Raw genomic sequence first — 12,288 nt, 5'->3', positions numbered from 1 at the left:
TCAAATTATATTGACGTCTGAAGCGCAGGTATTTATCTCGGCGGTAGCAATTCACTTTTGCCAATGTAATTTATGACTCTTTTGTAATGCTTTTAAGAAAATTAAATTTGTTATTTGAAAATTCGTTAAATATGACTCAACATTTTCCCCTCGACTTATATGAAACATTTAGTACTGCTGTAATCATGAGAAGTAAGATTAATTTGTTACGTGTTTACTGAACATTGATTTTTATTATTAATTTTTTGAACTCAGTTTATCTGCATTACTTAATCATATTTTATCATTTTCAAGTAATTTATTTTTCACTGTCTTGTGCATTTATTTTGGTTGGAAAAAGTACTTAAAAGTAAAAATATATATAAATGAAAAGTATCGAAAATAACATTGTGAGACCTGAATTCACTGAAACCAGCTCTTAGAAACGGGTTTGAGAAGACTCATATAAGATTTCTATGGCTGAGACTTCTATGTTTCAGATTCTATGTCTCAGATTTCTATGTCTCGGGTCTATGGCCCATATGAGACGTGCATAAGACTTGATCATTTTTATTAATATTAATATTTATTCAATATTAATTTTTATTTATAGTCAATATTAATATTTATTGACTGTCTTCTGAAATTATTTTGGTTGAAAAAAATGTATAGCAATATAATTTTAAAGTAGAACTGTCTATAAAATCTAACGGCATTTTCGATTATTTAATCTGCATGCAATCTAGACTTACTAACGATCTATCAAATTTTTTTGCTCAATCAGATCTGGATTCAATCATGATTTACTCTTGAGCGGTCAAATTTTATTTCCCAATTAAACATTTTTAGTGGAACTAAACATTTTTCTAGTATTGTTAGTATATCTTTATATATTTAATAAATAGATATCGATACAAATCACACTTTATGTTATATGTCGAGTCATAATTTAAGGGTTAACAATATATCTAGAGTGTTAGAAATCAATCTCAAGTGTTGTACATTTCGCTCGAGATTTACCAATTAAAATTAAAAGTTACACTAAAAATAAATCACGATTAAAAAGGTTACTAAAGATTTACTCTAGATCTGTCAAATTTTGTTGCCCAATCGAGTAATTTCATCAAGTAATAAATAATGTTAATGATTAACATATAAATACCTCTTCACTATTTCTTTCAGTTTTCCTTTTGAATCGTTTCAATTTGCAAAACAAGGTTTATCTACAATCTGGAAGTAAGAGCTTGAGATCTCGGGTATAGATAACAAATTTAATGTCCAAACAATTTAAAAGCTGCAGAGTAAAATACTTACATAGAGATGTACAGATGAACCAAATTATGGAAGTACTATTTAAATCCAGTACAAGAGATACCATGTGATTACTTTCAAATAATGAAATGAATCAACTATCAATTGTAGAAATAGTATTCCAAAACAGCTTAAAACGCCTAAGCCTATCGAACTGTTGAATGTCATATAAATGTGTTTATCCTTGGAATATTAATCTACTATATACTCCTGATAATATTTTTCGAATCTTATAGTAATTTTGATACTATAAAGGTAATATATGCAAACTTACTGCATCTTAATCACAAAAGGTATTTTTCTACTGAAACAGAATTAGTCATCCTTGTCTTGATTGATTTTTATTACTTATAAGTGTGGTCATATATAAAAAGAATATGTTGCTCATCAATTTCGTTTATCTTTATTGTCTACAGAACTACTATAAAATGATTTAACGTCTCACCGATATGAATCTGTGTGATGTACAGAGTATCAGTTTTGCTTTGCAAAACCTTGAGTTTAGTTCTTGAGACTACTAGTGACATAATCTGTACTTGTATAGCTTTGATCAGGGGTTGGAGCAGAATGCTATATCCTTTTCCCCTTTAATATCAGAGACCTGTGCTTTCAACTGGTGATGTTTCGGTTATCATTTAAAGAGTTGAGTATTCTCTCTTTAGTGAGGGTACTTTAATAGTTCTAAAGATATACCATGGCTGCTTGGGTCGCTCTATTTGAAAGCACTATCAATTTTGTTTTAATAACAAAAATATACAAAGAAATATTTTTCAACTGTTAAAAAACTAAACATTTCACCATTTATTGTCATTTTGTATTGGAATTATAATAGTCTCTATTCTTCCTTCTAATCTCTATTCTGAATTAAAAATAAAGCTGTTATTGGTGTTTATAGCCGTTATCACAGAATCAAAATAAAAATAAGAAATAATGAAAAATAAAGGAAAATAATAAAAATGGTATATAACTTTGAAGGCCCATAAATTTAATTTTGTTATATCAAAATGACTGCACTTCAATGAAATTTTATTTTTTCAATTTGCTGTTAACAATTTTCTCGAGAACTTAAGATGATCTTTAAAAAGTTTTGCTTGCTTCTCCAAACTTTTCCATTTAGGTCAGTTTTCTATTCACAAGAATAGTTTTTATGTTGGTGTGTTGAAGTGTTCGCATTAAATACTTAACGAAAAATATTAAACATGAACTTGAAGTTATAGTTAAAGTTAAAGTAGACACATGCAACATAAATCCGAGCTTATGTAGCTACTATGTACCAAAATGCCTTTGCACTTCCACTAGGACTACTTGAAGCACTCCTACTCCTACTCCTACTTCTCTCACTGTGCATTTCGTTGCACTGATGCACAAAATGCTGGGCATATGGCACATTAATTCAAGAGGAAAAGTTATGAAAGGAAGAAGTTTTATTTTATGATGCTCGAAATGTTTTGCTGTCAGCGGCAGAAGTTGCATGCAACAGAATTGCTCTTAAGTGCATTTTTGTTGATTTATTATAAAATCAAGTTAAAATATTTCATTATAATAAATTGTGCTGGTCTCACGCTACGCACGTGTAATTAAAATAAGTGAAATTAGTAAAAAAATTTAAAACAATTAAAATTAATTTAATCCACTGCGGAACTGTATAAGTCCCTTGGAAAATTAGTTAATCTTAACTATTTTTAATAAAAGCAATCTTCAGACAAATTACATTTTTAAAGTAAACTTCCAGTAATTTTTTAAATAAATATAAATTTTTAATGTTATATATTTGACTAATAATTAAATCCAGAAAATTCTACATATCATGTTATTAATTGGAATTGACTTAGAGGTCACAAAAGCTTAAGCCCATGTGTCGACCTATATTTTGCAAATAACTAATTGCTGAAAACATATTTTAAATATAATAAAATTTGATTTCAACAAATAACTTTGATATAAATTACGAATATATGCATCCAGATTTATGTATATGTAAATTTTATTACCATGTTTTTATAAACGTAGGCAACATCCGCGTGATGTCGCAGGTGTTTCTACTTAATTGTAATTCCATAAAAGCCATTTTAGATTTAAAAATAATTTCATTTTTATTTGCATGAATGCCGTATTTCACTTTTATTGACTTTGCTTTACATTTTGAATAGAAAAAAACTCTTCAAAAGTGTAAATAAATTTTATTTATTATGAAGTATCTTATAATTTCAAATAAATCATTTTGTTGTGCCAGTTTAGAAAAAAAATTATATATTCCAAAAATAAATAAAATTAATTTATTAGTTTATTGATGGATAGAAAATTTTGGTTTGAAAATTTTAAGCACTAGTATTTTTTTGCAAAAATTGTTTATACTTACATTGCAATATATTTAAATTATTTTTAATGGCTTTCAAGCTTAAAGTGGGACTAGTTTTTTTCATAGCATATAACTTTTCAAATCATCTAAATTTTGCTTTAAGTACTTTTGAGTAAAATACTTTGCCCAACAACTGAGTGTGGATAATTTGAAATTTCTAGTCACTATTTACTAAAAGCATTTGCTAATTAATAATGATTTGTCCTAAGAAAATAAATCTTTTTCGAATAAAAAAAGTGTTTAAATTTGAAAAAACATCAATTCATAATAGTTAAGTTAATTTATATAGCGGTGGTTTATGCGTTAAATCTAACAATAGCACCACAAGTGCAATATTACTTATGAATAAACAACAAAAATAATATTCGTTAGGTTTTGAATGTTGAGATATAAGGCGCAGTTTAAACAACAAAAGTTGTCACTTAACTGGTATACGTATTAATTTATTAATATTTTGATTTTCTTTTCTATTAAAAAATTGCTAACAGGCTCACCAATAAAATGTCAACTTTTGAGTTGGGTTGATCCAAATATCTTTCTATTGTCCAAGACTAGCCTATTTATTCAAAGCACTTAAGTTTAATACATCACAATAGATGGTCTGATAGTTTATTCGCAAACCAGGAGAAGTTGGCTATATCATCAGCCTAGTATATACCATATATGATCTAGTACTTGCCATATAAGTGGTTGTCTTTTAAATGGTCACTCATGTATAGTAATTTTTTATGGTTGACTCAATATAGTGACGTCATCAGTACAATTTAATATATGATTAAAAGTGCATGAACAACTGTGAATGTTTGAAACTGGTTTTAGGGATGAAAATTGAATGGGTGTGAATAAGACAGGTATTGAAATTCTCCAGTACTTGCATTTCGGTATATAAGAACTTTTGTAGGATAATTGATTCTAAGTTCTCTTCTACATTTGATGCGATTATACATACGTTTTTTATAAAAATAACTTTTTTTTTCGTTCAAATCAGTTTCAATTCAAATATAGATACCACAGGCATTCTAGATTCAGATTCAGAATTCTAGATTCAGAGATAAATCTTATTAAAAAATAATACAGGCGCTTTTCTTAATATACCTATAATACTTTCAAATAAAAATGTTATGTCGTATGACAAAAAATATTTTTCGTATACTATTGTTAATCGTTAGAAAATTTTCAAGCCGCATAGAAACTTTTTACTCATGTAAATTCTTGGTTTGCCCATCCAACTGTTTTGGATATATTCAAATATTTATCATTAGTGGTCTTCGGAAAATAATTTTGGTTTAATTGTCTGCATACAATTTTTAGATTGAAAGTGTCAGGCATTGAACTTTTTCCACAGGGTATAATATCACACTATTAGACACTTAGACAATACTTTCAAAAGCTAAGTATTTATATCATATATCACTATATATATTTATACGTTTATTTACATGTATTTAAATATGTAATTTGTTTCTTTATTTATTATCATTATACACTGACGATGCTCTACGAAGTAAACGGAAATATTTGTAATAAAAACAATTTTGTATAAAAATTAAATATAACTAAATATTTAACACAGTTTTAAAAGTATAATTTTTTATTTTATTTTTAAAAATAATTTTTATAATTTTATTTACTTTCAGTTCAGCTCTTCTCAATACATTTTTAGCCTCAGAGTAAGGAAGACTACCATGACCACCAACCCGTATGGAACTCAACTCAAATAAATAGACAAAAAACGAGAGAAAGAAGAAGGGTTTCGTTGGTGCTATTTTAACATAATTAAATTCAAATGTTGACTAAAGCGTTTTGGTTGTGTCCTAAGTAAGTACAACTACAAAATGAAAACACCGATCATGTATGGATTGATTAAAAAAAGTATTCTCTAAGATCTTTAGCTCGTCGGAAATGATTTTTCCCAAAAAATTGATTAATTTAGTTTTTTCATTGTGAAAGAATAAAATAATTCTACCAAGCATATGCTTAACTATTATTGTTATTAATTATTTCATACAGAAGTATGGCGTTAAAATTCAAAGAACTCCTTAAGTACTAATTACATGCAATGAGTAAGAATAAAATTTTTGTTAAAAAACTAAGGATGCAACTTTTATATCTTAATTAAAGTATTTTATGCATTCGTGATAAAAAATAATTTAATTTTTGTTTTACAATAAATCCATGGAGATTTTATTAAAAAAATTTTTGTTTTGTTAATAATGATGCGATAATGCAATTATTTTTACGCTTAACTGAAATCTTGTCAAGTCATAATTAATTGCAGATGCGTGACTACATTTAGAGTAAATAAACTAAGAAGATATTAGAGCACTGTATAATCAAACTTTCTCTTCATTTTTTTTGTAATTATATAATTGAAAATTACACAAACACAATAAGAAGAACATAGTTTGTTTAATTCTTAATTAGTAGTTTTAACTTATTTGTTAATAATTACTTGTACATTTCATTGAAACTTCGTTCGTATAAATAAAGTTTCATTAAAACTTTTATTTGTTTAATTTGCTCATATTGCATTATTATTGATATTAATTAGAAACATAAAAACAGCTTATTTTTTAATGGCGATAAAAGAATATAACTTCTACGAGCATATTTTTTATTCATGTAAGAGCCCCTTGACTGTATAAAAAACTTTGAAAAGTATTTACAGTATTGTGAAATGTATCTATTAAGTATCACATAGATACACAACGCCTGCTGGCAAATAAAAAAATTTGTTACGAACATAGGTATTATATTATATATTTCTACAGCTTAATTGTAGCAAGTTGTGATTTTTTTTTTTGCCAAAATGAAGAAGTATAAACACACACTCCTCTCCTCTCTATTAGAAATCAGTTTTAAGAGTCAAGCTCCGACTAGTGTGACTGGGGTTAATAATGCTAACTGTCTTAACGTTTTCACTATTTTATTGTTAAATCACCGCTCATGATTTTTAGTATGGAAGTAAATATTAAAAGGGTATCCTATGTATTTAAAAAAGCTCAATACTCATTGACGTTGGGTGTCAATGTATTTCAATCTATAAGGATAGTCAGACTCAAAATTGAGTCATGTTCTATAAGAGTAAGAAGTGAGCGTAAAGAAAATAGAATAATAGTATATCTTCAGTAAAAAAACTCAAATGCAATATTTCTAAAGAAGAGGAAGAAAATATGGGCACATCTTCACAAAAAAATCATTAAATGCAACATTTCTAAAGAATTAGACAATATCAACAGTTGCATAGAATCGTCAATGCTGTGCGGCTTACAACCATATGTTTGCTGAAAGACTTTGTAGAATTAAGAAGAACTAACTATCAAAAGAAGATCAGCCTCCACAACGACAACGCAAGCTCCCTCACAAACGCTCAAAGAAAAGAATTTTTAAACACTCAACGATGGGTCATCTGTTTTACAATCCCCACTTGGCATATAATGACTTCTGCTTGTTCGCAAACATTAAGAAAAAAATGCCCGCGTTGTCACATTTAAAACCCAGGTTTGGATCTGGATACTTATTTCAGAGAAGAAAAACTGTTTCGAAAATTGATTAAATCACCATGAAAAATACTTCCAAAAACAATGAAATCATTGTCACTGTATTTTCATTGTAAGCTGTAAAAACTTAAAAGGAATCCCCCGTATATATATCTATATTAATATATAATAGTATAAAGTATTACCCTAACCTTTTTTGAAAAAAGCACTCACGAGTAATATACAAAGGCAGCTTTTCAAGAGAGAAAGAAGGGCAGTCGAATTCATATCTCTTTTACGCATTTGAAGAATGCAAGAATATTTGCCGAATGCGTATCTCTTTAAAGCCTTTATAGAAGAAAAAAAGATCGCTCGATTCCGTTTTCTTACTTAGCGTTTGAGAAAAGTAACAAGATCAGTGGTCATGCCCTTTCCTAATATGAAAGGTTAGTTTTAATAGTTTTCATTAAAACAATAAAAGATAATAAAGATTAATAAGCAATACTTCTAAAACCTCGTAACTGAACTTAATTCGTTTAACCTTAATGCCTCTATAGCTAAAATTCTCTAAATTTACTTTCTTTTTGATGCAATACATTACATATATATACACATATATGCTTCAAGTTTTGTTACAAATTAAATACGCTTATTTTCTAACTTTCAGTATGAGAGCACATTTCATGCAAAAGTCAATTTGTGCTTCAGTTAATCTTCTCCTCCAGGAAATCAATTTTATTGGCAAATATTTAAAGCAAGCAATTAACTTGTTTTCTTTTTTTATTTATATTAAAACTCATTAACATTAAGCAGCTTGGTACATATGCGAACATCAAACAAAGACACATAATCCTACAGCATATCCTTATATCCTTTCGCCGACAATGCAGCGATTAAGCGAATAATAAAAATTAAAATTAAATCGCAACACATGTACGCGTCGTCTGCATGCGGAGGCGAGATTTTATGAAGGATATCAGAGCAGTGCTAAGTGTCCTTGTGTGTTGATATAAAAACCAAACACTACAGCGATAGCAACAGTTGCCGCTAGATTACTGCAGGCTCTTAAGTCTGAGCCGATTCATAAATAAGAGGAAATCTTTACAAAATAAGTAATTTAAATGTCTCTGGCTGCCTTCAAAGAAACTCCATTATGTTGCTCGAGTAGCAGCCATAAACGCAGTTGGGTTTGCATCAAATAACAACTCAACGGAAATTTATACTTACGCCATGAGAAACCATGAGAAACCATGAGAAACCAGTATAATAACAAAATAAATTTACTTTTGCTCAAATTAAAAATAAACATTTGCAAATCAAATATTAATGCAGTGCAACATGCTTCGTTTCGCTGTGGTAACGTCAATAATGCAACTAACACACATTGTCGAACAGCACTGAAGAATGTACTTTATACAGCACAAATGACACTTGCAACGCCAGCAGCTCCAGTAGCTCTAGCAACTCCAGCACCTCCAGTTCCGTGCCTTCGATGCATTCAAGCAAACTCACAAAGCTACCCGTATTCATGGCATATGCTCTATCTAAAGTTAGACTAAAACGATACTCACTGCAACAAGTGAAGCGCTGCAAATGCCACCAAGGAGCAATACTAAATTTGATAAACTTATATTAGTTGAGCAGGATATCTGCACAAGTGCTATGCGTCACATGTGTGAGTGTTTGCTATGGTATACTGTACGTTGTTACTGGGTTTGCTATTAAGTATATCGTCTCTGCTGCATATAAATGACACTTGCTTAAACCCTGAAGTACATCAAATACAGTTGGCAAGCGTTTCGAAAGCGTAACACCGCAATGCGTAAGGCTATTAACAGCACAGAACACTTGTGCAGCCGTTCAACAGCCAATAAATATTCACATGTTAAGTTCACATTGGAGTTACATTGACCATTAATGCCACATACGAGTACTGACATGTCGGAGAGAACCTTAATAAAACTTTAGAGGAAGTAAAATAAAATTTAAAGCCAAACGCATTTATTCGCAAAGAGTTTATTATTTATTTTTATTTAGCTAAGAGTGTTGATATAAACGAACTCAAAATGAATTACATTTTTTTTATTATTATCAATTAATTGTATTTTTTAATTCATTAATCAGTTTTAAAATTAACCAGCATAGTTTTGCGAAAAAGTCAAGCAAAAGTCCTTAAATTCATTAATTATAGCTGCTAAAGTACACACTCCAATATTCCTTCATGTACTGACGACATAAATTAAACCAGCGAAAACCGATAAGTTCTTGGAAAAAATATACATTGACTTCCACTGTTTTCAGTGTAACTTTTGTCCTTGTTAAAACCGTTAAATATCATCAAATTCATGGACAATTAAGTTCCGCTTGAGGGTGAAGTACGCTGCTATTAATTAAATTAATCGCATGAGTTGATGATCGAAGTGTGAAAAATAGTCAATTTTTAAAAATTAATAAAATTAAAGAGAAATGTTGACTCGTATTAATAAAAATAAAGTGGAAAAATTTTCAGCTGCATTGTGTTTGAAAAGATTTAAACCGTTGTTGTATTCAAGTAATAATTTGAAGAGACGCTCGTTATACTCTACGTACTTAAGTTTTTTATACTGTATGTTCTATGATTAACTACATATATTAATGACTGATTTAAGCTATACTTTTAATTTAAACTTAATATAGTTTACAAACCTTTATATATAACTCAGGTTTTTTTCATATTAATAGTGTAAGGATAAATGGCTCACAGGTGTCGGTGTGCTTTTGTTCTTCCATACTTAAAAGGTAGTTATTAACAGAACTGTGCCCAGTTAGGTTTTAGTTTTAAAAAACATGTCAGCTATTAGCTAAAAAAAGATATTTGGAATACCTTCGAAATGGCTAGAATGTCTTAATGTCTGATGTTTTTGCATTCGATGTTGTGATATATTCTTTTAGAGCATTGAAATAGTTAATCCTTCTTAAACAGAATCAATAATTTCATTAACATATATTGCTATGTATATACTGATTTGATATTGATAGACCAAACTATGTTATTATGATATCTGTTAGTATGCAAATATTGGATATTGGATCTCTATATATTTTACATATTGGAAGCATTTGGTAAATATATAAAACACTTACTTAAGTTTGTGCATTTAATAAAATTAATGAATTACCTAAAGAGACAGAAGAACATCTTTAGCAACTGACAATCCGTAGATGTAAAATCTACTTCAGAAGATAAATACCTTGTGATTGCTGAGGCGAAGAAAGCAGTGACTTTCTGCAGTCTGTATAATTTTAAGACAATAAAAATTGTTTGTACCCACTACAATAGCAAAAGATCTGAATAAGTTAAGAAATTTAATTAAGGTATTGACTATAAGGTATATTTTAAGCTTCTGGAAGCTTAAAGCATAATTATTTTAAACAGGATAAGTTTTGCAATATCCTATATAGAGTGGGTTGAGCACATACTACAAAAATGTGAAGCACTACAAACCTACAAATAACAGGCAATGAACTTATTCTGCTTAATTAAACCGATATTCTTGAGTTTTTATGAGTAAAGGAAATAGGTGAGATTTTTTAGCGTTACCTTATATCATTAGAGTTTAATATATTAGAAAACTTAATGACAATGATTTTTCTATCCCTATTTACATTATATTATATTCTTATCTATAGACAAGGTCCACACCAAAATAAAACTTATATGTACATTTAAAAAAAAAACGATGGTTTGGACGTGGTTATTGCTCATAATTAGAAAAACAAGAGATAATACAAAATTTTTGCATTAATTTAAAAAATCTGGACTCAAAATTAACTATATAAATTATACATATATTATAAAAACTAAGTATATAACTGTATAGTTTATATCACTTGTATTTAAAATAATTATATTCTAAAAAATCATTTTTTCTAAACGATTGACGATCTATATTAATATATCTTACTAGTCAATATGTTAATATTAAACCCTTGCGCAATTTTTTCAATGAATATATCAGTAAAAAACACATAGAACTACAGGGTACCTTATGATTTTTGAATAAACTTTTAAAAGACTTTATTATCAAATTCTTTTTTTAATGTCTACCTTGAGAAATCTAATAAATTTTTGGAAAGGGAAACTGACACTCCAATTTTTTCGAATTAAATCCATTGAATTGAGAGCAAAAATAATTTTAATTTACTTGTATATAGTACATTTGCGAGGCCATTCAAGTATTCTCCAATTCGTCTCAAGAAGAAATTAGCGCTGCCCTAGGGTAGGATACCTTCAGCAACGCCAAACTTTATACTAACAAACAAAAAGAACAAAAGCATAATTGAAGCGTTTCTTTACAACTATTTTGAATTTCAACTATTAAAAATATTTGATAAACAAAAAATGGAGATTGTACCATCTTAAATTACCCATGTAGTCGAATTTCCTTAACTGGCCGTGACTATATGACCTTATACAAATTTTTTAATAGAATGCCTATATTTCTGTTACATACGGTCCCAGTTGCCATAGTGATGTGTAGCAAAAGTACTTAAAAGTCATTTAATGACCTCAAAAACTTGTCATGAAAGAAATAAAAATAAATGTATTTTTTAAAAACATTTACATTCATTACTTGTATTGCATAAATACTGAAGAGAGATATTTGAAAGAATAATAACAAACTCCAAATGAAATAACTTTCCAACTGCAAATATCTTGAATCTACAAAATTACAAAAACCAATGTTCTTAGTAAATCCCAACACGTTCAGTATGTGCTGGCATATCTTTGATGGCACAAAACAGATGCTGAGGCATCTATTCTGACATATGTTCTGATATTTTTGCTTTAACATATCAATGTCAAAATTATTAACTTATCTGGTACAGGGAAAACCAACAAAACAGATAAAATGAAAATGAAGCCTTTAAATATAAATGCCGAAATTAAAATAAAAAATATATTTTGCAAATCATACAAAATCGTACCAAAACTGTTTAAAATGCATAAAAGGCACACAAATGCTTACCAAAAACATTTCCACAAAATTTTGTGGTAGTCGAAAATCCTATATTCTGCAATATTACTATTATTTTCGGTTTGATGTACCAAATCCCTTTTCCAAAAAATTAACCTTTTCCTATTTTATATGAGTATGTGTTTTTAAAAGACAAGAAACT

This window comes from Teleopsis dalmanni, chromosome 1 (assembly GCF_002237135.1).
Source record: "Teleopsis dalmanni isolate 2A chromosome 1, ASM223713v2, whole genome shotgun sequence".
Lineage (NCBI taxonomy): Eukaryota > Metazoa > Arthropoda > Insecta > Diptera > Diopsidae > Teleopsis > Teleopsis dalmanni.
The sequence above is the reverse complement of the archived record's forward strand: the minus strand, read 5'-3'. Positions refer to the sequence as shown.